The sequence below is a fragment of the Phocoena phocoena genome, chromosome 9 (genome assembly GCF_963924675.1).
Source record: "Phocoena phocoena chromosome 9, mPhoPho1.1, whole genome shotgun sequence".
Lineage (NCBI taxonomy): Eukaryota > Metazoa > Chordata > Mammalia > Artiodactyla > Phocoenidae > Phocoena > Phocoena phocoena.
The window spans coordinates 61,039,258-61,066,797 of NC_089227.1; the positions used below are offsets into that span (position 1 = coordinate 61,039,258).

General features: G+C 37.9%; 1 protein-coding gene across 1 annotated transcript in view; it reads left to right on the top strand.

The window, feature by feature from the left end:
• The window catches only part of ITPRID1 (ITPR interacting domain containing 1), a 69,876-nt gene that overhangs the window by 26,882 nt on the left and 15,454 nt on the right, over positions 1-27,540 (top strand).

Here is a 27,540-nt window from a genome sequence, read left to right on the forward strand (position 1 = left end):
CCTACTATTACTACTACTTCGACCTACTGTTATTAAACACCTGCTAGCAATGCATATGTACATGTAAATTTCAAAATACTTACTACAGAAATGTCCAGTATCCCTGGGGCTAATGTAGTATGTGTTATTGCCTAACAAAAACTCTATATGGGGCTTCCCTGGTGGCGCAGTGGTTGAGAGTCCGCCTGCCGATGCAGGCGACACGGGTTCGTGCCCCGGTCCGGGAAGATCCCACATGCCGCAGAGCGGCTGGGCCTGTGAGCCATGGCCGCTGAGCCTGCGCGTCCGGAGCCTGTTGCTCCGCAACGGGAGAGGCCACAACAGTGAGAGGCCCGCGTACCGCAAAAAAAACCCAAACAACTCTATATGGCCCAAATAGGCTAATGAAATGGATTTTACACAGACCTGGGACTAACTGAGTGAATACTTTCTTACTCCTACTGCCAACTGCTTGCTGTTTCACAAGTCATATTTTACTGGACCTCAGTTTTTCCGTCTGTAATAAAAAGATAAGTACAGATAATTTTTAAGTTCTCTGCTGGCACTTATAGTCTACATTAAGTGATTCTATGACCATTATATTAATCTCACAGTGGAAACAAGTTGCTTAGATGTAACATTCCAAATCATCTCCTACACTGGTGTTAATATTACCCTAGAAAACAGAGAAGGAAGTCTTTCTCCACTACTGGTTCTTAGGCTGCCATTCAGCCATCATTGTGATTCAGCATTTCCATGATGCTATAAAAGAGCTAAAAGTAGACAGGGGTTAGTGAAGCAAAATAAAACAGATGAAGCTCGCGTGTTTCCTAGAAGAAAGTATGCAAATTTAAAATTTAATTTAGTGTGGTGTCAAACACATTTTTTTCATTACAAAGTGTATGTATGGGCCTCATTTTGCTAAACGCTGTTTAGAAATTATGCATTAGTAATTATAGGGTCCTGCTGATTACATAAATTGTTATCCTGCTCTTCGAAGTAATTACCACTAACCTGCACTGAGGTTTATAAGACAAAAATAAGCATCTGTTTTCCATCTAATTGAACGCTTCTCAGTGAAGCTGGAGGTCCCCTTGCCAATAGGAATTGCCTTCCTTGACATTCAATTAAGAGGTCTGCTGATACCATGTAAGTCTCCCCAGTCATTCCAAAAAATGATTTGGGAAGTTAGGCAAAAGCACTAATTTACATTTAGTCTCGAATTCATAGAACAAATTAAGATGGGTAAAGGTTGGCCTAATGGAGAAAATCTGAATTATAGTAAAGCAAATGTGATTTTATTACTTTCAAAAACAGTGTTGTTAACCCAAGAAAAACTAGGACTGAGAAAAAATAAGTAAAACTAGTTTGATTAATAGGGAAAGGGAAAATTATTACTTTGATTGATATATATAAATGGATTACATATATATGAATTATATATGTACATATTAAATATATACACATATGAATGAATGAATGTTTACACAAAGTTCAAAAGATGACTTTACTCAAAAGAGGAAAGCACATGGACTGCTTGACCAATAGGATATGGCAGAAATGATGTTGTGCCACTTTCAAGCTTATCCTTTAACCCACCTGGCTGCTTCCTGTTTCTTGAGATACCTGCTCTTGGAACATTCCTTCTGGGAACCTAGCCCTAGCTCATTCTGTGTGAGAAGTGCAACATGTGGGTATGCCACATGTGATCACTCTGGTGGGACAGCCTTGAATGAGCTCACCTGTGAATAAACCATCTTAGTTACCCAGTTCGGTCAAACTTTCAAATGACTCCAGCCCAGATGCCATCAGACTGCAACTGCCTGAGAGAATCCAAGCAACAACCACATAGCTAAGCTGAATCAATCCACAGAACCATGGAAGTAATAATGAATTGTAGTTTTAAGCCACATATATACATACAAATAGATGAAGGCATGTGATGAACACTTCAAATACCTTTAAAACTTGAAGATATTTTAAAGACTATTTCATCTACTCAAGCGCAATACTCTGAATATTAGCAGAAAAAGTGTATTTAAGCATTTCCCTAAATGAATTTGAGCAAAATTTCTTCTTATGAAAGATGGGGACCCAAGGCCACAAATGTACCATCCTCCCTTTATCACTGAAAAATGATCACTGGAATGACAAGGGACTATAAATATAAGAAGGAAACATGTAACAATTCTCATCTCACTGAAAATATTCATTTCTGAGGATTCCAAATGATTCTTTGTAGTCATTCTTTTATTGGTGGGCATTTTTGGAATAGCCTCTAATTGTGAACTGCTAGATACTGTGGTAATTTTTCTGTGTTTGCTGATATTACAGTGACAGGAAAGGTATGCCTTGACTCATCTGAGCGCTAACTTAGCTTCATTTGGAAATTATGACCATAACTCGTTGGTCATAGTTCTACAGTGCACTTACAATGCTAAAGGAAGCTCTTCAGACTAATGATGGACAGTGGACTGTGATGTTTATACCATACATAAATGTAATACATATGACATTTTCAGCATGGAGGAAGGGGAGGTTGGTAAATGGATCAATAGAGCTCAAAGTTTTTACATCTTATGTGAAATGGTACAATATTAAAGTACACCACGAGGGACTTCCCTGGTGGCACAGTGGTTAAAAATCCACCTGCCAATGCAGGGGACACAGGTTCGATCCCTGGTCCAGGAAGATCCCACATGCGCAGAGCAACTAAGCCCGTGAGCCACAACTACTGAGCTTGCGCTCTAGAGCCCGCAGCCACAACTACTAGCATGCGTGCCATAACTACTGAAGCCCGCGCACCTAGAGCCCGTGCTCCACAACAAGAGAAGCCCCTGCTCACCGCAACTAGAGAAAGCCCATGTGCAGCAACGAAGAGCCAATGCAGCCAAAAAATAAAAATAAAGAAAGAAAATTTAAAAAAAGAAAATAAAGTACACTGTGAAATTTTGAGGATTTAAAGCAACCATTAACAAATCAATAGATAGCTAGTGGGAAGCAGCCGCATAGCACAGGGAGATCAGCTCAGTGCTTTGTGACCACCTAGAGAGGTGGGATAGGGAGGGTGGGAGGGACATGCAAGAGGGAGGAGATATGGGGATATATGTATATGTATAGCTAATTCACTTTGTTATAAAGCAGAAACTAACACACAGTTGTAAAGCAATTATACTCCAATAAAGATGTTAAAAAAAAAATGGGCAGAAGACCTAAATAGACATTTCTCCAAAGAAGACATACAGATGGCCAAGAGGCACATGAAAAGCTGCTCAACATCATTAATTAGTAGAGAAATGCAAATCAAAACTACAATGAGGTATCGCCTCACACCGATTAGGATGGGCATCATCAGAAAATCTACAAACAACAAATGCTGGAGAGGGTGTGGAGAAAAGGGAACCCTCTTGCACTGTTGGTGGGAATGTAAATTGATACAGCCACTATGGAGAACAGTATGGAGGTTCCTTAAAAAACTGAAAATAGAATTACATATGATCCAATAATCCCACTACTGGGCATATATCCAGAGAAAACCATAATTCAAAAAGACACATGCACCCCAATGTTCACTGCAGCACTGTTTACAATAGCCAGGTCATGGAAGTAACCTCAATGCCCATCGACAGACAAATGGATAAAGAAGATGTGGTACATATATACAATGGAATATTACTCAGCCATAAAAAGGAATGAAACTGGGTCATTTGTAGAGATGTGGATGGATCTAGAGACTGTCATACTCAGTGAAGTAAGTCAGAAAGAGAAAAATAAAAATCAGATATTAATGCATATATGTGGAATCTAGAAAAATAGTACAGATGAACCAGTTTGCAAGGTAGGAATAGAAACATAGATGTAGAGAACAAACGTATGGACACCAAGGGGGGAAAGCAGGGGGGGTGGGGGGGTGGGATGACTTGGGAGATAGGGATTGACATGTATACACTGATGTGTATAAAATAGATAACTAATAAGAACGTGCTGTATAAAAAAAAAGTTAAAATCACAGAGGTATAGCAAAAAGCTGATAGAAAAATTAAATTATAATTTAAAAAAGTACAATGAAGGCAGTAAGTGACAGATTGAATACTGCAGAAAAATAACTGAATTTAAAAAGTAGGAGACATGTGTGAGAAATTATTTAAGAATCAAGTAGAAAAATGAAATGGATATAATAAACAAAATGTCAAGGAAGACAGATCCAAGGAGTATAGTCCTAACAGGTGGTTAGAGTTGGACTCCTCCCGTCTTAGTTTTGACTGAGGTTCTAAAAAAGATATCAGATACAAAGTCAACATGTGACAAATCCGTATATGCAACTTTTCTAAGGAAACTGTAGGACTCAATTCCACAACTCTTGAGCTCATTGTGTATTTAAAGAGGGGACAAGTTGCAGAGAGAAAGAAAAGACTGGTGAAGATATTTAATTGGGGAAAAGTAATGCCCTGTTGTGTGCCCTTCTACCATTTGGAGGAGGACTGGGGATGCTACTTTGAGACCCAAGCAGTAAGGGGCATTTAAAGGAGACCACTCACAGAGCAATTTCATTATATTTAACAAGGACAGTCACAGTGTAACCGGTACTTCACATGTTCTGGGTACTTCACATGCATTACACCTTTTAATCCTCAAAATAAACCATTGAGTTAGGCACTATTATTATTTCTAATTGTTAGATGAAGAAACTGAAGCACAGAGAGGTTAAGTAACTTTCCATGGCCTCACAGATAGTAGAAAGTGGTTCCAGGTTTCAAATTCAGGTCATCTAGCACCGGAGTCTGTACTCTTAAATACTACACCATACAACTTTGAAATGACTCCTCTGCAGTTGGAAGACATGTGGTTGGTGAATGAGAAAAATAATGCAGGCTGTGAAATGGATTGTGACTCCAGGCTGAGAAGTGCTCAAGGACAAGTCAAGAGGGCAAGGGAAGAGTTGACCACTGTATTTCATCAATTATAAGATGAACAGTTTTTCCTTGAAATCAAGATACATCTTACAATTGATGGCAGGTCATAATTTAATTGGCAGAGGGTTTCTTCCTTTTTTAGTGGTACATAAATAATAGAAATCTTAAAATTAATGGTATCTAATACCATTTGATGGCAATGGGCATAAAGAAAAGGGAATGCCACCTGACCAAACTACAGACTCTGCATTGAATCGTATTTACACAGCTATAACAATGTGAACGCTGTTGATTGGTTTTCAGTTTCGAGAATCAACAAATAGGCAAACACAGAGACTTAATTCTGGTCACATAAACATTTTGAAGGTAGAATTATAGCTGTTGGGAAGTGGTAGATGAAACGTTGGAAGAAAGGTGGAGGAAAGAACAGGGACTTTCATCCAAGAAGAAAACAGATGGCACCTGACCTGGGCGACTGAGAAGTAGTTTCCATAAACGTATGAACAAGCTTAAACCGAGCAATGAATGGTGCCAAATCCTAGGTTTGGAAATATTAGGGAGAAATTACCACTCTTAGGACTGCAGGGGCAGGGGAAGGAGTAGTGGCTGAAACCAGGGGGTGAACAGCTATACGGAAAGCTGTGGCTTTTTGTAGAGTGAGGCAGCCAAGCTGTGGATGACCCAGCAAGGAGGCAGGTGGGAAAATAAATACTCCAAACTCCCTCTCTCGCTATCCTCCAATCTCCAATGGCCAAAACCAAGATGATGCCAGAGATCAAGGAAGCTCATTGATATGGTCAATAAGGGACACATAGAGTAGAGAAGAAAGGAGACTAGATCTGGAGGAGCAAACAGAAAACATTCAGTACAGTACACTAATGTCTTTACCTTAGATAGAATGTTGGCAAGATAATGATTAAAGCTGATAGACTGCGAAAGTAAGAAATGTTCAGATAGATGATAGATAATGATAGATAGATAGATAGATGATAGAAATACAAGGACAAAGGGAGTACAGTAGCAGTGTAAATTAGCTAAATCTTACCTTTGATAAATAAATATTGGAACAAAAATAGTTTTTATTAAGTCTAGGTACATGAAGGAAATGAGAACACCTAAATATCACAGTAAAATGTATGAGATACAATGATAAGGTGGGGAAAGGGGTAATCCACAAATTTCCAGACAGAAAAGTACAGATTACTTACAAGTGAAAACGTTCCAACATGTCATTAGGAACACTAAATGGCAGGTGGGAGTAAACTGATGTCCACATAATTTAGAAGTGGGAAAATGTGAACCAATGATTTTATACCCATTCATATTTTTTCTATATGCAAGGGCAGCTTAAAGTCATTCTCAAAGGAAGATTCATGAAGTATTCCCTTCACTACCCTTCTAGGACAATGTCCTGACTGATTAAGATGTTACTCAAAATAACATAGTCCTGGGAATTCCCTGGCAGTCCAGTGGTAGGACTCCAAGGTGTCACTGCCTAGGTTCAATCCCTGGTCAGGGAACTAAGATCCTGCAAGAAAAAAAAAAAAAAAAAAAGTACTCTAGGGGCTTCCCTGGTGGCGCAGTGGTTGAGAGTCCGCCTGCCAATGCAGGGGACACGGGTTCGTGCCCCGGTCCGGGAAGATCCCACATGCCGCGGAGCGGCTGAGTCCGCAAGCCATGGCTGCTGAGCCTGCGCGTCCGGAGCCTGTGCTCCGCAACGGGAGAGGCCACAACAGTGAGAGGCCCACGTACGGCAAAAAAAAAAAAAAAAAAAAAGTACTCTAGAATAATTCAACTAGGGTATGGAAAAAGTGAACTCAAGTAAAAACCAACTAAACATACAAAGTTAATTAATTATTGTCAAATTTTCTGAAACAAAATATTACAAAGTAACTTGGGATAAAAATAAAATTTACAATAATAATTTGTTTAAATTCTATTTTATTATAACAAACTACTGTGAAAGATTGGAAATAGGATAAAAGAGAAATAAAGACAAAAACTAATTAGGGTTTATCATATTAAAATCTAATAAAATATACTTCAAGGTAAAAAAAATTTAAAAGAAGACTTTAAAAATTTAATCACAATTATAAACCACATTTAAGATTTAAAAATTATGAATCATTACATACCAAACAATTAACATCTAATATATAAAGACTGATTTTATGAATTTGTAAAAAGCCTCTAGAAATCAATTAGAACAACAACAAAACCTTATTAGATTAATGAGGAAAGGAAATAGATACAAAGTCCAGGGAACAAATATACAAGCTCCATAAAAATGGTAAAACATGATCAATGTCTCCTGTAACTAAACAAATACAAACTTAAACAATAATGATAACATGTGTTTCACCTACCATATTAGCAAATATTTAAAGATTTATATAATACCCAGTGATAATAAAAATTTAAAACAAACACCCAATGTTGGTTGGAAGCTAAATTGTCATAATTATTTGGAGTATAATCTGTTGATGTTGCACAATTTTAAATGTATGTAACTTTAGTGCAACTATTATAGTTCTGAAACTTGACCTACCAATAGACTCAAATGTACACGCAAGGATTTTTTACTATAAAAATGTTTATAATAACAAGCAACTAGAGGCAGCCTAAGTGCCAAAAATATGTTTGCTTCAAATAATTATTGTACATTCTGGCATTAAAATCTATTAATCTATTCTGACATTAAAGTCTATTTTTTTAAATGAGGCAGATATTTATATGTTGATATGGAAAGGTCTCTAAGATATACACCTGCTAAAGGAGGGGGGAAAAGATACGTGCAAAAGAGTCTATATACATACCTCTTTGTGTTGAAAGAGTATATTTCTATTGAGAGAGGAAAGTATGTGCAGGATGCTTCTGAAAGAATGTATAAGGGACTGTTAATGGCAGTACCTTAACAGAAGGGAAACTCACATGTTTTAAATTAATTGGCATCTTTTTATTATGTTACCATGTGTATATGTTATTTTCATAACACTACTTAGCAAAATAAACTCTGTGATACTATAGGAAATTGACACAACGAAAGTGGGAGATCTTGTTTTAATAAAAATTATGTATGTTAAGGTGTACAATGTGATAATTTGATGTACATATACACAGTGAAATAATTACTATGATGATGCCTACTCAAGCTAATTAACATGTCATCTCTTCACATAGTTAACTTTTTGTGTGTGTGTAATGAATGAACCCAAAATCTCTCAGCAAATTTCTAATATTCAATACAGTATTACCAACTGTAGTCATCATGCAGTACCTTAGATCTCTAGACTTACTCATCCTGAATAACTGCAACTTTGTACCCTTTGACCAACATCTCCACTCAAATTTAGAGATTTTATTATTCCTCTAATCTTTTACAGGTCAAACATGAAATAATAAAATATGATAGAAAAGATATTAATATTATAATTGATAATATGCCTTTAATAGAAGAATATTGAAATAAGTATTCCTTGCTGGTGTTCTTGGAACATTTATTAAAATATCTAACAAACTGTAATGCAAAGATTATTTCATTTATATCTTATACACACACACACACTCACACATAATGTATAGGCTACTTTGCCATAGATATAAATGCAGTAATGTTTGAATTCAATAAAAAAGTATAAGTATAAGTGACACTTTCCTCCTCCAAACAAAGCAAAATACCAAATTCAAGACTTAGGGACTGAGTCCTCCACCTTATAGAAAAGTGCAGAAAATGCGAAGTTAACATTATAAATTCAAAATAATGTAAATGAAGCAAATTTTAACCTCAGTAGTAATCTAAGAAATATAAATTTAAATTACACTAAAATAGACAAATGAGTTACTAAACTGATGGAGGGTTAGGAAATCATATAATCTAATGTTGTCAAGTATACACATTGTTTTCCAAAGGCAATATAACAACATGTATCAGAAATATTGCAAATGGTTTACCTTCTGAGCTGTGCGCACCCTCTAGAAAGTTATCCTAAAACTGTTATAAAAGAGGTGTGAAAACTAAAATCAAAAAAAATTAAATTAAAAAAAACCAGAACCAGCCTAGATATCCAACGTAAAAGTTGTTTAAATAAATAATGCTGCATATCATGCAGTGATTAATGAGAGCACAACTGGTATTTTACGCCACAGTGGTTAAAGACTTAGAGTTAAGAGATAAAAACAAGTCAAAATAAAACTCATGTTCCTACAGAAAAATATCTCAATTTGCTTATATAAAATTACATATTTAATCTATATAGTACACATAAAAATTACATATGAGATAAACTACAGGTAATAGTTTGGTGACCATCTCATGGTGATGAGTTTCAGGTAATATTTTGTCTTTCCCCTCCTTACATTTTATACAGTACAAATGAAAATGTTTGAAACAAGTTTCAAACATTTTCAACAACAACAACAAAAATCAATCCTTTGATCAATCAATCAAGAGAGAGAAAGAGGGAGAGATCACAGTATTAACAATGGCAATCTCCAGATGATAGAATTACATCTGGTTTTTCCTCCTTTTGCTTATCTGTATTTTCTAATTTGTCTACACAGAATAATCATTCAATGAAGATAATCCTAAATGTTAATTTTTACAATTTGGGGACCTAGAGAACTTTGAAGAGATAACTTTTATATCCTGTCTCCTGGTTGGTCTTCTTCCTCATCAGTTACCACTAAACTAGAATCGTTTATTCTCTCTCAATTTTTCCCTTCCCTTCCTTTCTCTTCCCTCCCCTCCCCTCCCCTTCTCTTTCTCTCCCTCTCCCTCTCCCTCTTCCTCTCTCTTCTTCTTTCTTTGTTATTTCAAAGAGGCTGGTATTCGAATTTAGAAAACACCAAAAATGGCCGATTTCCTTTGTTAGGCAGACAAATTCCGTAGTCCCTGCTATTCTTCCTCCTTTATTTTCTCTACCTATACCCGCTTCCTTTTGCTATTATTGCCCTTGGTGAATGACACCTCCACAGGACTTACTGGAGAAACTGTAACCTGGCTCTCTTGTGCCAAACAGTGCTCCTTTTAGGGGTAGGAATCTTGTCCTATTTACCCAGTAAGCCTAGCACAGTGCCTGACCCATCAGGCAATCCCATACATACATGTTGCCTCCCCACATTGGTCATGTCGCCTTCTGGGCTTCTCTTGTCTTAACCAAAAGAGTTCCCAATTCTAATTCATCAGTAGTGATTTAATGTTGCAACAGTGCATTATGGGCAGAGTATAATGACTAGCTTAAAAAGTAGTGCATGTTTTTTTTTAACGGTTTTACTGTCATAGATTTCAATATTTGTAAATTAGGAATTTATCCAATTTGTACATACCTTTCAAATCTGTGAATTGCTCCTTCATTTTATTCATGTTGCATTTAGTACTAAGTAATGTAAACAATTTACTTCACTTTTATACACATTTCAGCAACATCTCTCAGAAAGCTGGTTTATCAGAATATATGTGAAATCTGTTGCTGAACTTTATACTCCAATCAATTACAATTATTATGAAGGAGCATTTCCTTGTCAATTAACAATTTACATCAATACACAGATCTGTAGTGTCCCAAGCAGTTTTAATTATATTACTTAATGTAATGATCACACTATTCTTTCCTCTTTAGAGATAAGACATCAATAAATTAACTTGACTAAGTTTACACAGCTGGCCAAAGGAAGGACCAAGATTCAAGCCAGGATCTTGTCCTCCTTCCATACCGAATTAATTCATTCAACAAATATTCAATGAGCACTTATACATACAAGAACCTGTTCTAGGTGCTGGGGTTACAGATGGAAGCCAAACAGAGCCTAGTCTCATGGAGCTTACAAGATTTAGGAGAAACTAATTAATTATTAATGTACAGTTGTGATAAGTGTCAAGAGGAAAAAGCAAAAGATGAATTGAAAGCTGCTAACATCCCGGAAAGAGCCAAGCACAGATTTAAGTGCCTTGATAAAGCATCATTTTAACTTCCTGGCAACATCTGAGTGCTCACTCTGTGTCAGGCACACTTCCAGACACTTTCCATCTATTAATTCATTGAATCCTCCCTTGGAGGTGGATTCTATCATTATCATTCCCAGTGCACAGATGAGGAAACTGATGTACAGAGATTGTGTGGTTGCCCATGGCCACACATCTCGGAGCCCCTGACTGTCTTTTGTTTCTGGTTGCCTTCTAAATTGGCATTGACAGAATCCCTGTGGTGACGAGCTCTTAGCGCTTGCCTTAAACCCTAGTGCAGAAAGTCTATTGAAACAACATTGCTCAAATATAAAACAAACTTAGATCATGAGACTCAGAAGATACTGATTTCTATAATAACCTCCTACACATGAATCTACTTTGGTGTTTATGGCTTCATACCTGGATTATTACCACTGACCTCCCCGATGGTGTGATTTGCTAACTTGAAGGTAAAAATGGACTCCATTGGCAATGAGAAGAGGGGCAGAAGTGCCCACCTCTTTGGTTGTTTGCTCGGCCTAGGTAGTGTTACTTGTTTGGGGGGAATTAGAGCACAGGGAAAAGGATAGCCAGAATGAAGGGAACTGATCACTTGAGACTGCCTGTTCACAAGACAGATTAGGACCAGTACACTGGTGGAGCACAAGTCTCAGTGGCCCTGTCCCTTGGCTCAGTTGCCTGGCCTCAATCTGGGTCCAATTGCCTAATTTTCTGCACACCCCACGAAAGCCAATTCCCATGCTGCTCTGCGTCTTCTTTATATTTCTCCATAATACCATCTCTGGCTGTTCAACTGCAGCGGGCTTTATGATAAGGGTTACTGTTTGTTGTTTTCTTCGTTGGCAGTAGGCCAAGACTTCATTTTAAAAGACACACTCAAACTCAAACAGCCCTGAACGACTTACAGAAAGCAGGGTGTTTTCCAGGCTTGTTTTTGAAATATTACAATTTTTATTAGGCAATTTTATCATTGTTATAAATAAGTAATTGTACTGGGGAGAAGGGATAATCCTTATTTAATTAAATTCATCTATACTCCCAGGTTGGCAGCAACAAGACATATGTGAGACTAATACCCACAGCCTGCCTCTTTGCACGTGCAATTAAAAATTCACTCTACAGTAGCACTGCCAGTTTCATGTTGCTTTTGGCATTTACAAATTCTTTTATTTTGTGACTTTTTTTTTTACCATACACATATGCTGGAGCAGATGTTGCTTATTTGTTGTTTATTCAAATCTGTAGGCCCTGGCAGCTCACTCCATTGTTCTGTAATGAAGCTTTATTCACTGTCCTGTATTAGGACCCAGCGCCTGCACGAGAGGCTGCGTTAGCTCCCAGTAGGATGCCACAGTTATTGCCCTTGTAGTTGGCTGTTTATAGTCGGAAGCTTGCGTTGGGGAGAAAAATCAACAACAACAAAGGGCCGGGTGGTTATAGTTGGGGTGAATGGAAAGGAACGGAACAGGCGGGAAGGTCACCCAGCATTGCTCTGCTCTGTAGTTCGGCCTGGTGGCCTCAGCCTGGCATCCGGGTTCATCTGCTGTGGGGATTTGGTGTCTGGGGCTGGGAAGCATTTCCTCCCTGTTCTTTCTCTTCTTTTTCTTTCCTTTCCTCTCTCTAGTTATTTAATTCGTTCACGGGAGGGGTGTCTAGTGCATCTCCTCACCCCCACGCCACCCCCTTATTTCCAGTGCATACATAGATTCACTAACAGCCACACTTAGTCCAGCACAAAACTTTCTTCCATATATCACACCCTCATCACATCTTTCCTCATCCACGTACTGTTTCTGGCTGCCTGTGTCTTGGGGAAGCCACACTTCTTAAAGTCAAGAATGTCAGGTCCACGTTGACCAAAATAAAGACCTGCTGATCCCTAGAGCTCCAACACCAATTTGGAGACGTTCGCCTTCTGGAGAACCCCTGTCTTGGCCAGGAGGCAATCAATCAGAGATGTAACCGCCTCCATCTGGCACATTATGACATGGAACCTCACTATTAACACATTTGTGATTCATCTTGTCCCAAGGAGTGGTGCCAGGGATCAAACCCCATCCTCCCTCCCCGTGGCAGCTGGGAGCAGTCTAGCTTCCAGCATGCAGAGTTAACACATTGGCTCCTGTGACATTGCAAGTAACAATTCTTTTAATTATCACACCTTCCCTCCCCCTCCCCACCCACTCCACAGACATTTTGGCACCATGGGGATATTTTGCAGCCGGCAATCAGTACTTTTCTTAATTGACTGAGTATGTTCCAATAGCATGAAGGCTGGTATTATCCACTATCGAATAAAAGGGGCAGTTGCTTGATGCTAAGTTCTATAGCTACAACCCTACACTTGTTTGAGAGCTTTTACTTCCATAAGAATGCTCTACTGTTCGTTCATGATTGTTTTCTGAATTTCATTTCTCCTAATTGTCTATACTTGGATATATCCTTAGGATTGAATTCAAGGTCTTTCCCGTTCTGGTCTCACTTCCTTTCCCACAGCCCAAACTGCATGTATTTGGGTTGCTTTGCATCCCTCAGCACTTCCCACTTTTACATCTTTGTAGTTGCCTTGCTGCCTTTTCATGGAATCCACTTCCAATTTCTTTTTCTACATGCCAAAAGTCATCCATCCTCAAGGTCTCAGTTCAGCTATTGCCTCTTCTATCATCTCCTCCAAGAACCCTCTTCCCTGGAGTACCCTTTCTTCAGTGCTCCCATAAATTTTGATATGCCTTTACTATAGGCCTGAACACAGTTTGCCTTGAATTATAATTAGCTGGTGCAAAACATATGTCTCTAACTAAATTGGTATTTCTTTTACAGATTTTTTGCATACGTCTTTGTAGCCATGTCTTGATTAGGGGTTGGCATCACATCCGTGGAGCACTTAGCATGGAAAATGGGCTTAAAGAATGGGGATAAACCTGTACTGAGTATTCAGTAGGCCAGGCATCACACACAGCACTTTACATTCTTAACTCATCCTTAAAACAACCACAGGAATTAGTGGATTTTACCCCCACTTTACAGAAGAGGAAACTGAGGCTGAGAGAGGATAAATAATTGGATCCAGGTAACCCAGCTATTGAGTGACTGAGCTAGGATTCACAGATCTCTCTGATGCAAAAACTTTTATTCTTGCCAAAACATTCCTCTATTTCCCTTACAAAAATTTTAATGTTATGTTAGAATAGTCAAGATACCACCCTAATGTTAAAATGTAGGTAGAATTAGATTTATAATTCAACAGAGAAAACACTGTTGTACTTCTAAGGGAATATTAAAATCAAAGTATATTAATATGGTTGAAATGAACCACACCAAAAAAAGGAGAGCAAACCAAAGTTTATGATTTAACTAGGGGCTCAGTTTATTTAAATTCAGGCTTAATAATAATAACAGCTATTATTATTATTATATAAATCCCCACAGAACTATGCTAGATGAAAATAAGAGCATGCTCTTCTATGCCCCTTATAAAAATTAATATTTTGTTTAACGAGATGCGTTTCAGGGTTTGTTCAGAGGATAGCTTATATCAGATATGAAATCAGGAATCCTTTATTTTGTTTTAGCCTAACAGGTTGTTTTGGAAGAGGATTAGAAAATCAGTCTCTCACAGGCCCTTTTTTGAGCCTGGAGAGTTGATTATGGAAGGAATGAAGGGTGTGGCCAAGGGTGGTTGATAGAAGCCACCAAAGAGAAAGAAAGGGGGTCTTCCCTGGTGGCGCAGTGGTTGAGAGTCCGCCTGCCGATGCAGGGGACACGGGTTCGTGCCCTGGTCTGGAAAGATCCCACCTGTCGCGGAGCGGCTGGGCCCATGAGCCATGGCCGCTGAGCCTGCGCGTCCGGAGCCTGTGCTCCGCAACGGGAGAGGCCACAACAGTGAGAGGCCAGCGTACCGCAAAAAAAGAAAAAAAAAAAAGAGGAAGAAAGGGAAGGTAAAGAGGACGTGTTTCAGATGTTTTTTATCATACGGTTTATCCCCTATTCTTGCCCCAGCTCAGCCCCACCACTTTTCCCCCACTCCTTTCTAGGTTCCTTTAATTACTGGCCAAGTGCTAGTATAAAACCATTCAAGGTGAATATTGCATCAAGAAACTAGGCCATTCATAAGGGAGTTTGTGTTTTGCCAAAAATCCCAGGTAGTATGAAATCGATGTGAAGATCGATGGCTTAGGGGAGTGCAAGGGGAAAATCATAGCTTCCCACCTTCTTTTCAGGAATCTGTTGGAAGAAAGATCCCAGTACTTGTCTCGTGTAGCAAACATTATCCTGTATGGTAAGCACAAGGCTCTAGAAAAGTTTGAGCAAATGAGAAGGAAACTGTTACTAGAAGAGGCTTTGAATATTAGGGCTTTTCCTTCCATATCCGATCTTATTCTGGCTGCTCTCCTCACTTTGGAAAGAGAGTTGGCATCTCCCCCTCTTAGTCTTCCCTGGGAAAGTTGAAACCAGAGGTGAGGCTGGTGCTTCTCCCTGGGAAGAGAGGTTAGAGAGTGGCTCAGAGCTAGAGCAGCTGAGAATTTGATTGGTTTCTTCTGCTGCCAACTGTAGTCTGCTTCTGGTGCCCACACAGACTTCAAGGATGATATCTGACTTGGTCTGTTTCCTTCAGCAGGTGCAGTTTGCCCACCTGCATGACAATTGCACAGGTTTCACCTTGGTCATGGTCTGATGCACTAACCAATAGGATTTAAAATTTATTTAATAAAGTATAACATGATATGAACTTGTAAATATTCTATTTTCATTAAATGACTTTCTTTTAAAAATATGCAGTCTACAGGGAAATTCAAAGTTCTGTTTCTATCATTATTGTTCCTATTGTATTAATAGGCAATATTATTAGTATAAATTCTTGCCTCCTGAAAAATATGACTATTTCAAAAACCAGTATTTGCTCTTTGTTAATGATAACGTGAATAAATTGTGATTTCCTAGCAGTCCAAAGACACTGACATGCATACCTTGGTAATCTAGTGGGGGATCTGACACCTATTCGAAGCTCAGAAAGTATTTCTTCAATGGATGAATGAGACAACAAAGATTTCTCAGGAGCTGTATCCCTGCCTTTGATAAAAAGACAAAATCAAGCCCCTATCTAAATGTTTTCATGGAGCAATGATATGAGAGAGAAAGAGAGAGCTAGAGACAGAGAGAGACGGAGAAACTTATGATGGCCAGGCTCTAAAGGCTTAAATAAAATCAATGTCACTTAAATGAATTTTTGGACTTCTGTTGACTTGATAATGATAAAAAGCTTTGAATTTAGAAGAATAAAAAAATTTTATGCCCATCAGACTATTATTTTCAAGCATTAATATCAAATAATATATCAACTGGGATTTTATCAGAGAAATTGAAAGTTTACATGGAGATATTGAATAGAAGAATGGACCAAGATATTTTGGGCAAGGCATTTTTGTTTATTTTCTTTTATGTACATTACCAGCTCTTCCTATACTTTCCAATACCTTCTCAATATATTTTTTCATAAAATAAATTTTTACGCCAGGTAAACTAACAAATCTAATAATTTAAATTTACTCTTGGCATCTACTCTTATGGTAATTTCCATCCTTTTTTTTTTTCTCTAGATAGAATGATTTCTAAGCCTGCTATGAAACTGTCATCCTCAGGGATTTTCCTTCACCTTCTTTTTCCTACATCTTTTTAGGTTGGATTATCCTTTTCCTAGAACTCATTTATTTCTTTGGGTACCCCCTTTTTTCTTCAGAGAACATCCTCCAGTGATTTCATTAGATTAAAAAGATATATAATCAGAAAACAAAACTCTGTTCTTAGTGTGCCTTTCTAATCAACAAGATGGTGGTGCTTAATGCCTGATGCACAGTTATCACTTTAGGATATCTTAGCATCACCAACCCTCTAGTGTTTTTTCACTTCAACTTGAAGGACTTCCATTAGTTTTTTTCATTGGGCAGTCTGCTAGTGATAAATTCTCTCAATTTTGTTTATCTGGGAATGTCTTAAACTGTCTTTTATTTTTGAAGGACAGTTTTGCTGAATATAGAATTTCTCGGTTGGCATTCTTTTCTCTTTCAGTGTTTTGCAATGTCATCCCACAACCTCTGGTCTTCATGGTCTCTGATGGGAAGTTAACTGTTAATCTTATTGAGTTTCCCTATGGTTTATTGTTATGATAGTTTGTTGTTGTTTCTGGTTGGTTGGTTTGTTTTAAAGTGACTTCCCTGGATTAATTCTGTGAAGTCTGTCTTCTTTGTCATGTGCAGTCACTGAAGTCTCTACCCAGATAGCTTAGTGGTCAGTTAATGATTGGGCAGATTTTTTTTTAAAGTGCCTTGAACAAATAAATCTCCCACACACTGCTGATGGTTTCTGTGCGTATGTTGGGAGCACAGCTTCAATGCTCCAACTATATACAACTCAGCCTAGTCTTCACTTCCTCCTTGTTCAGAGCCTCAAGGTCAGCCTGAGGTGAAAGACTGGGGTCTCCTCAGATCTTTCCTGTCATGCACACAACCTTGCACATGTGTACAACCTTCTAGATCCATAGGAATATATTGGAGCTTTTCAAAGTCTTCTGTGGGCATTAGTCAGCTTCATGTTTGCCCCAAGTGGTATCGCCATCTCAGGTAGCTGCAAGGTTAAACAATTATCTTTGGTTGTTTTTGACAAATGCCCTGTCAGATGTGGCTTTCCTCACTTAAGGACCTGTGAGTCAAATCAAATAAAGACAAGCTTAGTGAATGGGGTTTTGTCAGAGAGCTGCCAGCCAGGTCAACTAGTGACAGTTCTCCAGGGATGGGCTTTTCTGGGAGGTTCACCCTTTTTCTGCTTCCACCACTCACCGCTAAGTCTTCTGATTTTCACAGCTATTGTTGTTCCAAGGCTGCTGGTTTTCAAGGCTTATGCAGAGCTGGGGAAAGGATGATGGGATTAGGGTAAGTTAAAATGCCACGAAGTTCACTGTTCTTATTTATATCCAGCTTTTTTTTTTCCTTGAATAAATGCTCCTTAGGTTGTTGCAAGCCTTGAGTTAATTTCTAGAGTTCTGAAAAAGTTAATATTGACAATTTTTGCCAGTGTTCTTGTTGCTTTTATGTAGAAATGGGGTTTGGCAGGCTATTTTTCCATTATTCCAGAAGTACTTCTCTCCTTTTATGTCTTTGTAATAAAACAGATTTCTTTTTTTTAAGAGGATTCATTATCTGATCTAAACTATTAAAGTATTAGCAAGGAGGTATGTTTCCCTTGAATTACTTAACAATATATTCCTATAGTACAGCTAAGAGATGCACACACATCAATGGTTATCATCGAAATATAAATAGGGGGCTTCCCTGGTGGCGCAGTGGTTGAGAATCTGCCTGCTAATGCAGGGGACACGGGTTCGAGCCCTGGTCTGGGAGGATCCCAGATGGCGCAGAGCAACTAGGCCCTTGAGCCACAACTACTGAACCTGCGTATCTGGAGCCTGTGCTCGGCAACAAGAGAGGCCGCGACAGTGAGAGGCCCGCACACCGCGATGAAGAGTGGCCCCCGCGTGCCACAACTAGAGAAAACCCTCGCACAGAAACAAAGACCCAACACAGACAAAAATAAAATAAATAAATTAAAAGAAGGCTCAACATTTAAAAATATATATATATATTTATAAATAGGAACACATCCACATACTTCCCTCCCTTTTATACTTCCTTCTGCCCCTCTGCTGCCAACCTAATGAACAAGTCCTGGTGTACATTTCTCAAAGATGGTTTAACAATTCCACGTCCAAGATGCTACTATATGAACAAATTTCTTCACTACAGTTTTAGCAAGATATTTGCAAAGAAAAAAATTATATGTGTTCATTCTACCATTTTAGTCCAGAGTCTACCTTTGTTTTATTATTCAGTAACAATGGATTGAAACATTTCTACCAGTAGAATATCAGGTAGTAAGACACACCAGAAGGAAAGATATTCTTGGTTAAGACCATCCTTCTTTTAAAGCCCCATATGATCAGCAGTCTGTTTTGTTTCCGTGTAAAGCTAGATTCAGTGGTTGTGTTTATATTTATGTTGTACACCCGACAGCATTCTCAACCTTCCCGAACTCGAGAGATGGCTTCTCATGACATTAAGTTACATTTGTGTTATTCTTGCCATTAATAAGAGCTTCATATTTTTCTAGCTCATAAGTTTTTTCCTTACAGTCACCAGTATAGTAGTTTAAGCAGTCAGGCTTATCCCCATTTTTCAGATGCTAAACTTTGGCTCAGAGGAGTTAAGTGATTTGCCACAAAACAACCAATTAGTATGCACCAAGGTTGGAAGTTGAATTCAGGTCATCTGTATTAAAATTTAGAGACCTCTTCGTTATAACCATCCAGTGTCCTCGACTCCAGGTACCACGGACTTTCAGATTGTTATTTAGTTCAAACCATCCAATACTTAAAATACCTACATAACCTCCAATATTTTCTTAAGCATCTAAAGTAAGGGGGATGGAGAGGTCAGTTCATAAATATTTCCAATAAAATTATGCTTTATAAGAGACGATCAGGGCTAGTTATCTTTGTTTTTGGTGGGGAGCAGGGTATGGAAGGGAAGAGAGACTCAACTTTAGCTCAATAGCTTATTTTAAAAAATAACTGCATGCAAGTTTGCAGATTTATACTTTTTCTAGTAATTTAACAAATATTTATTGAGTACCTCTTATGTGTCCAGAGCTATAAGTAACAAAGTCTCCACAAAAGGAAGAGATGACATACAATTAATAGGTGTACACATCTCATGGATAGAGTTATTTTCTCTGTTTTGTACAATACTGTATGCCCAGTTCCTTAGGACATACCCAGATCCTGATACATAATGGGTGTTCAATAAATATACATTTATATAATTAATTAATTAACTAATAAGGTAATCTTAGATGTTTTTAAAGGTTATGAAAAAATAAAATGGAGTAATGGAGTATAAAACGTCCTGGCACAGGGAGTTATATTTTATTAGATGGTTAGGAAATATTCTCTGAGGAGAAGGGATTGGACACCCTTGTCATCTGATTTTAGAATATTCATTGCTCATTTTTTTTGAAACCTATTTCAGAAACAACCACTGAGAAAACTCCTGACTCAGAAATTCCATCTATACTTTCAAATCACAAGGAACCCTGGAATGTCGTTTCTTATTCCCTGAAGTAGAATGGCAGGAATAAACACTGGACCTCACTTCAGGTCCACTGCTGACGTTTTGTATCACCATCAGCCAAGAGACTAAACAGCTATTTCTTTTTAAACTCTAAGCTGTAAGCTTGAGAATGTTACTTAGTTCAGCTTAATTTTATATTAATTTCCTTAAGGAGCATAAGAGTGGCTTCTGGAAAGTATATATTGATTAGCAAAACTCTAGAAATCACCATAATCCAGAATTTAGCCCTTAGAAAATAAATGCCAATATTTTCTCCTTTCTTCTTTGGACATGGATACAGGACTGACTGGTGAAATACCAAAGATTTGATATGTGTGCTTTAATGGAAAAAGCATGACCATAAGGTCAGGTCACATTGTTTGTGTGACCTATGGTAAGTTATTTGAGGCCCGCAAACCCCAATGTTTCCATTTTTATGATGGGCCTGATGAAATCTACCCAACTGGGCAGTTGTAAGGATCAGAAATAATGTGTACAGAATATCACAGACAGTAGTGGTGAGCAATAAATAGTGGCTATTAGTACTGTAGTTATTACTGTGGATTCATCTTGAAAGTCATTTCTCAATCCTCTTCTGTCATTTCTATGGAAAGATATGAAGACATGATAAGTGATTATCAATAGATAGTCCTTAGTACTCTCTTAAGAAAAATGAGACATTAACTGATTAAAAAATGGAAGTCTTTTCTTTGATTCTTAAAAGGAAAGTCTGTGTAATTACACAGACTTTCATTTTCAGATATGATCCAGACTATTACTAGTAACATACTAAGTGACTAATTAAGGGCTCATACAAGTGGTACATTAGAGTTTACTGAGAATTCTAATTCAGTTTTCTAGAAAGAGGCCTGGATGCTACACAATGCTTTGACAACGTTATAAGATGCCTACTGTACATACAAACATGTAAATTTTTGGAATTTTTATAATTTTCAAGAATTATGGTCTGTTATCAACATATTAGTAACATTACCTTGAATCGATCATGGTTTTCAATTGTGGCTCTTTCTTGGGTTTTTTAATGTAAATTATTGTTAATTTACTTCTTTTTCATTTATTCTATTTATGATAAGCCCTTCAGGGCCTGTGATGAATATTTACATATATTGGACTTTCAATAATTAGATTTTTTTAACATTATGTTCTAGAGTTCATTTATGAATCATCCCTACCATTTATCTTAGACTGTGTTCCCCAGAAAACAGTCCTTGGTAAAAGGTTCGTGTTAAAGTGATTTATTAGGAAGTGTTCCAAGGAAAAACAGCAGGGGAATGTGGAGTGGGTCTAGGAACTGAAGGAGGTAATACACTTTTTAACATACCCCTTCCACACACTGACAAAGGTCCAATTTTTCATCTTCTCTGATTCCACAGGCACTATCTGTTATTTTAGCTTTGAAAATAGCTAGTGCCTTAAATCACATAGTAGATTCCCTAGATAGCTGGGAGAGTAGTTTTCAATGGATTTTTTTCTGATTTCCTCTGTGCCCAAAGCAAGAAACAGCATGAGGATTAGTACAAGTGAATAAGACAAAAAACACAAGACCAAAAAGGTTTCTAAAATGCATATGTTGGCAGTGTAAAAACACTAGCTTGTCTTTCAAACAACTGTCAGACTCCCAGACCTCTCCTGCCTACTTTTTGCCTTTCCAAATCTGATTACTCCATCAATAAAAGGAATTATTTTAATCTTAGTAGTTTGCATATATGGTGTGGTTGTCCTGGTCACATTCCAATCTGGATAATTAAATTTGCTCTCCCTCAAACCCCCTGTTGCTTATATTCCAAGTGGCATTCTTCTTTCCTTTTTAATCAACTGCTCCTAGGCACCCCTGTGAGGTAGTAAACAGCTACAGGGAGCTACCCTGGAGATGGTTGCACATCCTTGGTAGGTGTGCTCATCCCAGTATAATTTGTCTATCAACTTATTCAATTTTTAAAGCACTTGGCATCCTCAGGAAGAAGAACCTAGAGAAGGGAAAATCCTATTATTACTCCTATAACCTCAGTAGATTTGAAGCACTGCTCTAATTAGAATGGAGACAACACTAACAATTAAAAAGTGACAGACCTGTGCAGAGAGGATGATTTACGTAACGGAGTTTCTCAATAGCAAGTATTTCATTGATAACCTATAATAAAATTAGCCTTAAGTTTCAGCGTGCCAAGGTATCATACCTCCATGCAATATTAAGCATTTCTAAGTTACACAAGAGGGGCATTGAGATATAACCAAATATCTCCAACAGTTTACTTAAAAGAAGATGTGTATCAATATAAAGTCAAAATCGTCTTGCTTTTTGTGAAGAAAACTTCACTGTAAGTGGAAAGAACAGAGTTTAGACAAACTTATTTCAGAGGAAACATATTCTGATTGGTCTCCATTAACAGTCACTCTTTAGACAAGTCCCTTACCTTACAAATAATTCAATGTCCCATCTTCTAAGGAAAACAATCACCATATTCTCTTGTAATTTTCTGGTTTATGTTTGTGCCCTATTCCTGCTCCCACAGTACTTTAGGGACTTAAAATAAATTCAGTAAACTTGGTTGACAGAGTGAAGATAAAATATTTGAATTTCAGAAAAGAATATTTAACTTCAGAAGAAAGGTGCTTACATTTATTTCTAACACAAACCACTGTAGGCAAAGAAAATAAAGTTCCTTTTCTATTTGTAGCAAGGGAAATGGTGGGGAAATAATTTCAGAAACACCATATTTACTGTTGTTAGAGAAATTGTACACGCTCTTCTGACAGTTCCTGGTACTTGTGGCCTCCCTGGGATCCTAAGGAAGCCTGGAGAAGATAGAAGACATCCGGCTCGCAGACCCTTAGGACTCATACGCCTTTTTGGTACCCATTAGTGTTATGGGAGCAAGGACTCTGAAGTCTGTATCCAGACCAAAGGTGTAACCATTTCCTCAAACGTAAGAACTTTTCTGTTTTATGTGTGTATCTCCAATCACCACTCAATTTGCCCCTCTCCCCAGTATGACCAGTATCCCATAACAAATAATAGGGCCGTTTATGGGGAAATGGAAAGAAGGCAAGTTTACATTATTCTATGGGGGATCCCTCTCATGCCCTTTGCTTCTGATGCACAGCACTGCTAGAGGCATCTGGGTCTTGCCAACTCTTGGTACCCAAGTTTCACGAATATTTGTTTCTTCGCTGATCCATAGCCTAATTCCAAGACAAAATGCTTCTAAGTGGGGTCCTCCTTTTTCCTTGGAGATGGTAGAGATGATGTTAGAAAAGGCTTTGAGGCAAGAAAGTAAAAGGGAATCAAGAAAGGCCAAAGGCAGGTTTCAGAAACTTCCCTTCCTTAATTTGGTTACAACGTAGTACCCCATAATTATAGTTGAGTATAAAGACTTACCTACAATTATTTCTAATTTGTGAATGAGGAAACCAAGATCCATAAAAGTTAAGTAACTTGCTCAAGTTCACCCAACTGGCAAGTGTTGGCATCAGGACGAAACCCAGATTTCTCTGACTCCAGTTGGAATGCCCTGCCCAAATTCTGTGCTGCAAATAACCTATTGGGATGTAACTTTATTATAAAATGAGTTTTGCTGGTGCAGATTGCATTTCATTAGAAGCCAAAGCAGATAAAATGTTTTATCACATGTGTCATAAGGGAGTGGGTAACACAAAGCCTTTCAGGATTCACTCTGTGAAACCTGATTGCTCACCACCTTGTAGTATGTCTGAGACAGGAAATCCTCTCTGCTCTCCTCTCTGACTCCCTGTTCACCTTCGTCTTATAATTTCTAAAATATGCCCATGTTACCTGTAATCTGTATATATTAACCATAATAACTTATTTATTTTTAAAAATAGATTTAGTCTTCCCTCCTTTTCTTTGTCTATAAATACATGCAAGTTACCCTCTCCATGTCTTGGTAGGCTTTGGTGGACCGTATTGAGCCAATATGCATGCTCAGACATTTAGGGGTGGGCATGAGGTTATGGTTATTTCAGGCAATCAAATTGTTTTCATTATAAAATGGAAGGCTTAATGACTCCATTTCTAGGCCAACCCTCATACTTTACATATGAGGAAAGAAAGGCCCACAGGTTAGTGACTTGTTCCGATGCCAGTGATGATTAGTGACAAATCCAGACCCAAGACTCTCAGTTCTGAATCTTCAATTCTGATTATTTTATGATTAACCAGTTCTCTGTGTAACATGTTCCCAAATTATTCTTTGTTTAAACGATATGTGTAAAGGTAAATTTAAGCAGGTAATAGCATTTTTTTTTTCAGGTAATAGCATTTTGATGGCATGAATAATGTCTGATTTCTTTTCAATCCCCAGAATTTACCTCAGTGCCTAGCACAGAGCAAACACTCATGTTTGCTGGGGAAACAAATGATCAAGTAGTTTTTTAAATAAAGCAAGCTCTTCTTCAAACAGTTAAAAATTAGAGTAAGCTTTTCTTAGAATGTCTTTTAAAAAAATATTTCCTTTACAAAGTTATTTTATGAATGCTTAATTGAAAATAAAATGGTTTCACCTTAAATTAAGACACTGTATTTCAGATTCAGCTACAATGATTATATTAAGAAGGTTCTTTATTTACAGATACTTGGTGATGATAAAAATCTTGAGTAAACTTTGTTAGACTTCTTTATCTATGGCAAAATCTGTAATTTTCCCAGTGTTAAAAGGAACCCAAGTTTATTCTAAAATCAGAGAACAAACAGAAGTTCAAGTGGGTTGCAAACTTGGCAAAAACATGTCCTTCTAAGAAAAAAAGAATTCAGCCTCAAAATCTGTTACTGCTGTGCGTCTTCTGGTTTTCCTTTTGTAAGAGCAAAGACCAGAAAAAAGAATGATAACATCACATAAAGCAGTGGAATATACTTTGTGTGACAAAAGATATTAAAATTGCTTGTTTGAAATTAAGCCAGATATATAATTCCTTTTGAAAAGTGAATTTGAAATAGGCCACCTTGTGACCACAATCACGCTTTAAGTTTGGGTCTGTAACCTCGTTCTGAGCACTACCATTAATCATACTTCAGTTGCCATCACTTATCTGGTGCTACTAGGTAGAAATAAGTTTTTCTAATATACTTGTGTTTGCATTTCACTATTTATAGATCCGTGATTATATTTCCCATTTGTTATCATGCTTCCCTTTGCTATCATGAATATCAGAAAACTGCATACAGCATCTTCACTTGATTTTTCCCCCTGTAGTAGGTATTCAGGATTTCTCTTCTGAATAGTTTTTAGCATTTGAATCCAAATAATTTACCTATGTCAGTGAAACCATGCTTTAAAGAGGAGCCAGTGCTGCTGGAGCCCCAGATAAAAGGACCTAGTTTTTAAAGTGTACAAAGACTCTGTTATAAGGCTATTTTACTCTTCGTAAGGGCTACCAACAGCCTCAGAGTTCATTCTCAGAACATTTGACTGAACTTCTGCCGAGGAGAGACACAGTCTTATTCACCACTGTATCCCCTGAATCTAGAACACTGCCTAACTCACAGTGAGCACTCAATAGATAAATATTTCTGGAAATGAATAAATAAATATAGCAAGCTTTTTTCTAGACGGTGGCTAGTCATCAGCTTTAAAATTATTCTATTTAGGGCTTCCCTGGTGGCACAGTGGTTGGGAGTCCGCCTGCCGATGCAGGGGACACGGGTTCGTTCCCTGGTCCGGGAGGATCCCGCGTGCCGCGGAGCGGCTGGGCTCGTGAGCCGTGGCCGCTGAGCCTGCGCGTCCGGAGCCTGTGCTCCACAACGGGAGAGGCCACAACAGTGAGAGGCCCGCATACCGCAAAAAAAAAAAAAAATTATTTTATTTCATTGCTTAGGAGGCACGTCTTATAAATTATGTGTTTCTAAAACATATGTTGAAAAAGATCTTCTGGGGGTATTTTTTATTGCTATCAAATTAAATTAAAAGGCACTTTTAGCATTTTTCTTTACCATCTATTTTACCCATAATCTGTGCCTTGTCGACTAGACAAGTTCCTCAAAGCCTGGTCTGTGTCTTTCAGGTCTCTCCATTATTCATCCAATGCCTGGCACAGAGTAGCCAACTAGTAATACAGTTGTCAAGTAAATGAATGAGAATATATAAAATAATTTTTACCAGAATTTAAAATGATTTTGAAGTAGTAAAAAATAACATTGGTAGTGCAAAAAAAAAAGAGCGACGTGAAAGACATTCTTTAGAGAAAAATCAAAATGAGCAAGGCAAAGAGGTGAAAGGGATTAAATGTGACAGATACGGAGGGCAGGGTCTCAATCCTCTGTCCATCTTTCCAACAAGCTTCAGTGGGTTAAGGTCCCTAAAAACCCAAACCTTCTTTTTTAAAAAAAAAAAAAAAAAAAAAAAGATTAATTAGGATTAAAATTTAAAGATACTGGGAATTCCCTGGTGGCCCAGTGATTAGAGCTCTGTGCTCTCACTGCCGAGGGCCCAGGTTTGATATCTGGTCAGGGAACTAAGATCGCACACACAGTATGGCCAGATAAATATATAAATAATTTTTTTTTAATTTTAAATAAAATAAAAAGATGCAATGCTATGAGAATACTAGATTAGCCATGGCAAAGCATTTTTAGTTATCTGGGTGATTGTCCTGGATGTTTCACTCAGAAAAGCAATAGCATATTCAAAAATGTTTAACTGAAGAGACGTTTGAAAAGGAACTATTTACTGAGGTGGGCCGAATTCAAGGAACCAATAAGAGATGGGGAAGCACCCCTAGGCTAGGAAGAGCAGAAAGCCATTACCACTCCTAGGTCTGAAAAAACAGTGGGAAAGAATCATGTTAATGGAGCCTGGTAAAAGTGGAAGCTTTAGAAGGAAAACACTTTACCTGGAGATCTCTCCGTAAAGGAGTGCAGCTATTTTCAAATAGTACCCCGAAGGAGGTGATGGTAAGTAAGTACTCAGTGTTCTTCCTCCTGCCCTTCAATCTCTACCGGTTCCTCCCATTGACTGAACACAAGTGAAAACCTGGAGGAAAGACAGGGCAAAAAATGACTGGAGTAGCGGCAGTGAAAGTAAGGAAGGGCAAATGGAGACTAACCAACACACAAGTGGCTTCCCAGAGAGCTTTCCCTTTGCCCCCGATGTAGCCACCACTCCTACATCTGTCCCCTAGGATGTAAGTAGATGAAAATCATAAGCCTGATTCTTGATGAAAATTTTAGTTCTCCAGCTTGGTGTCTCCAAACTTTTTTTCCTTTTTCATCCTGGATTATTACATTTTTGAGAATTGTATTTTTAATAAACAGTTTTTACATATAATTGTAAGAAAAATAGATGCAGTTTGGATACTTAAATTGTTACTTTTGATGAAGTAGGCTACCGTGTAAACGGACTGTTGCCTCTTGCTGTCTGAGCAGTTGGCATAATCAGCTGCCCATCAGCTGGTTAAATCAAGCAAGGATAATGTTGCTCCCAGACAGCTTCGCAAGAGAAAAAACATTTGGACCGGTGGTCTTCACAACTATGGTAGTTGAATCAGTACA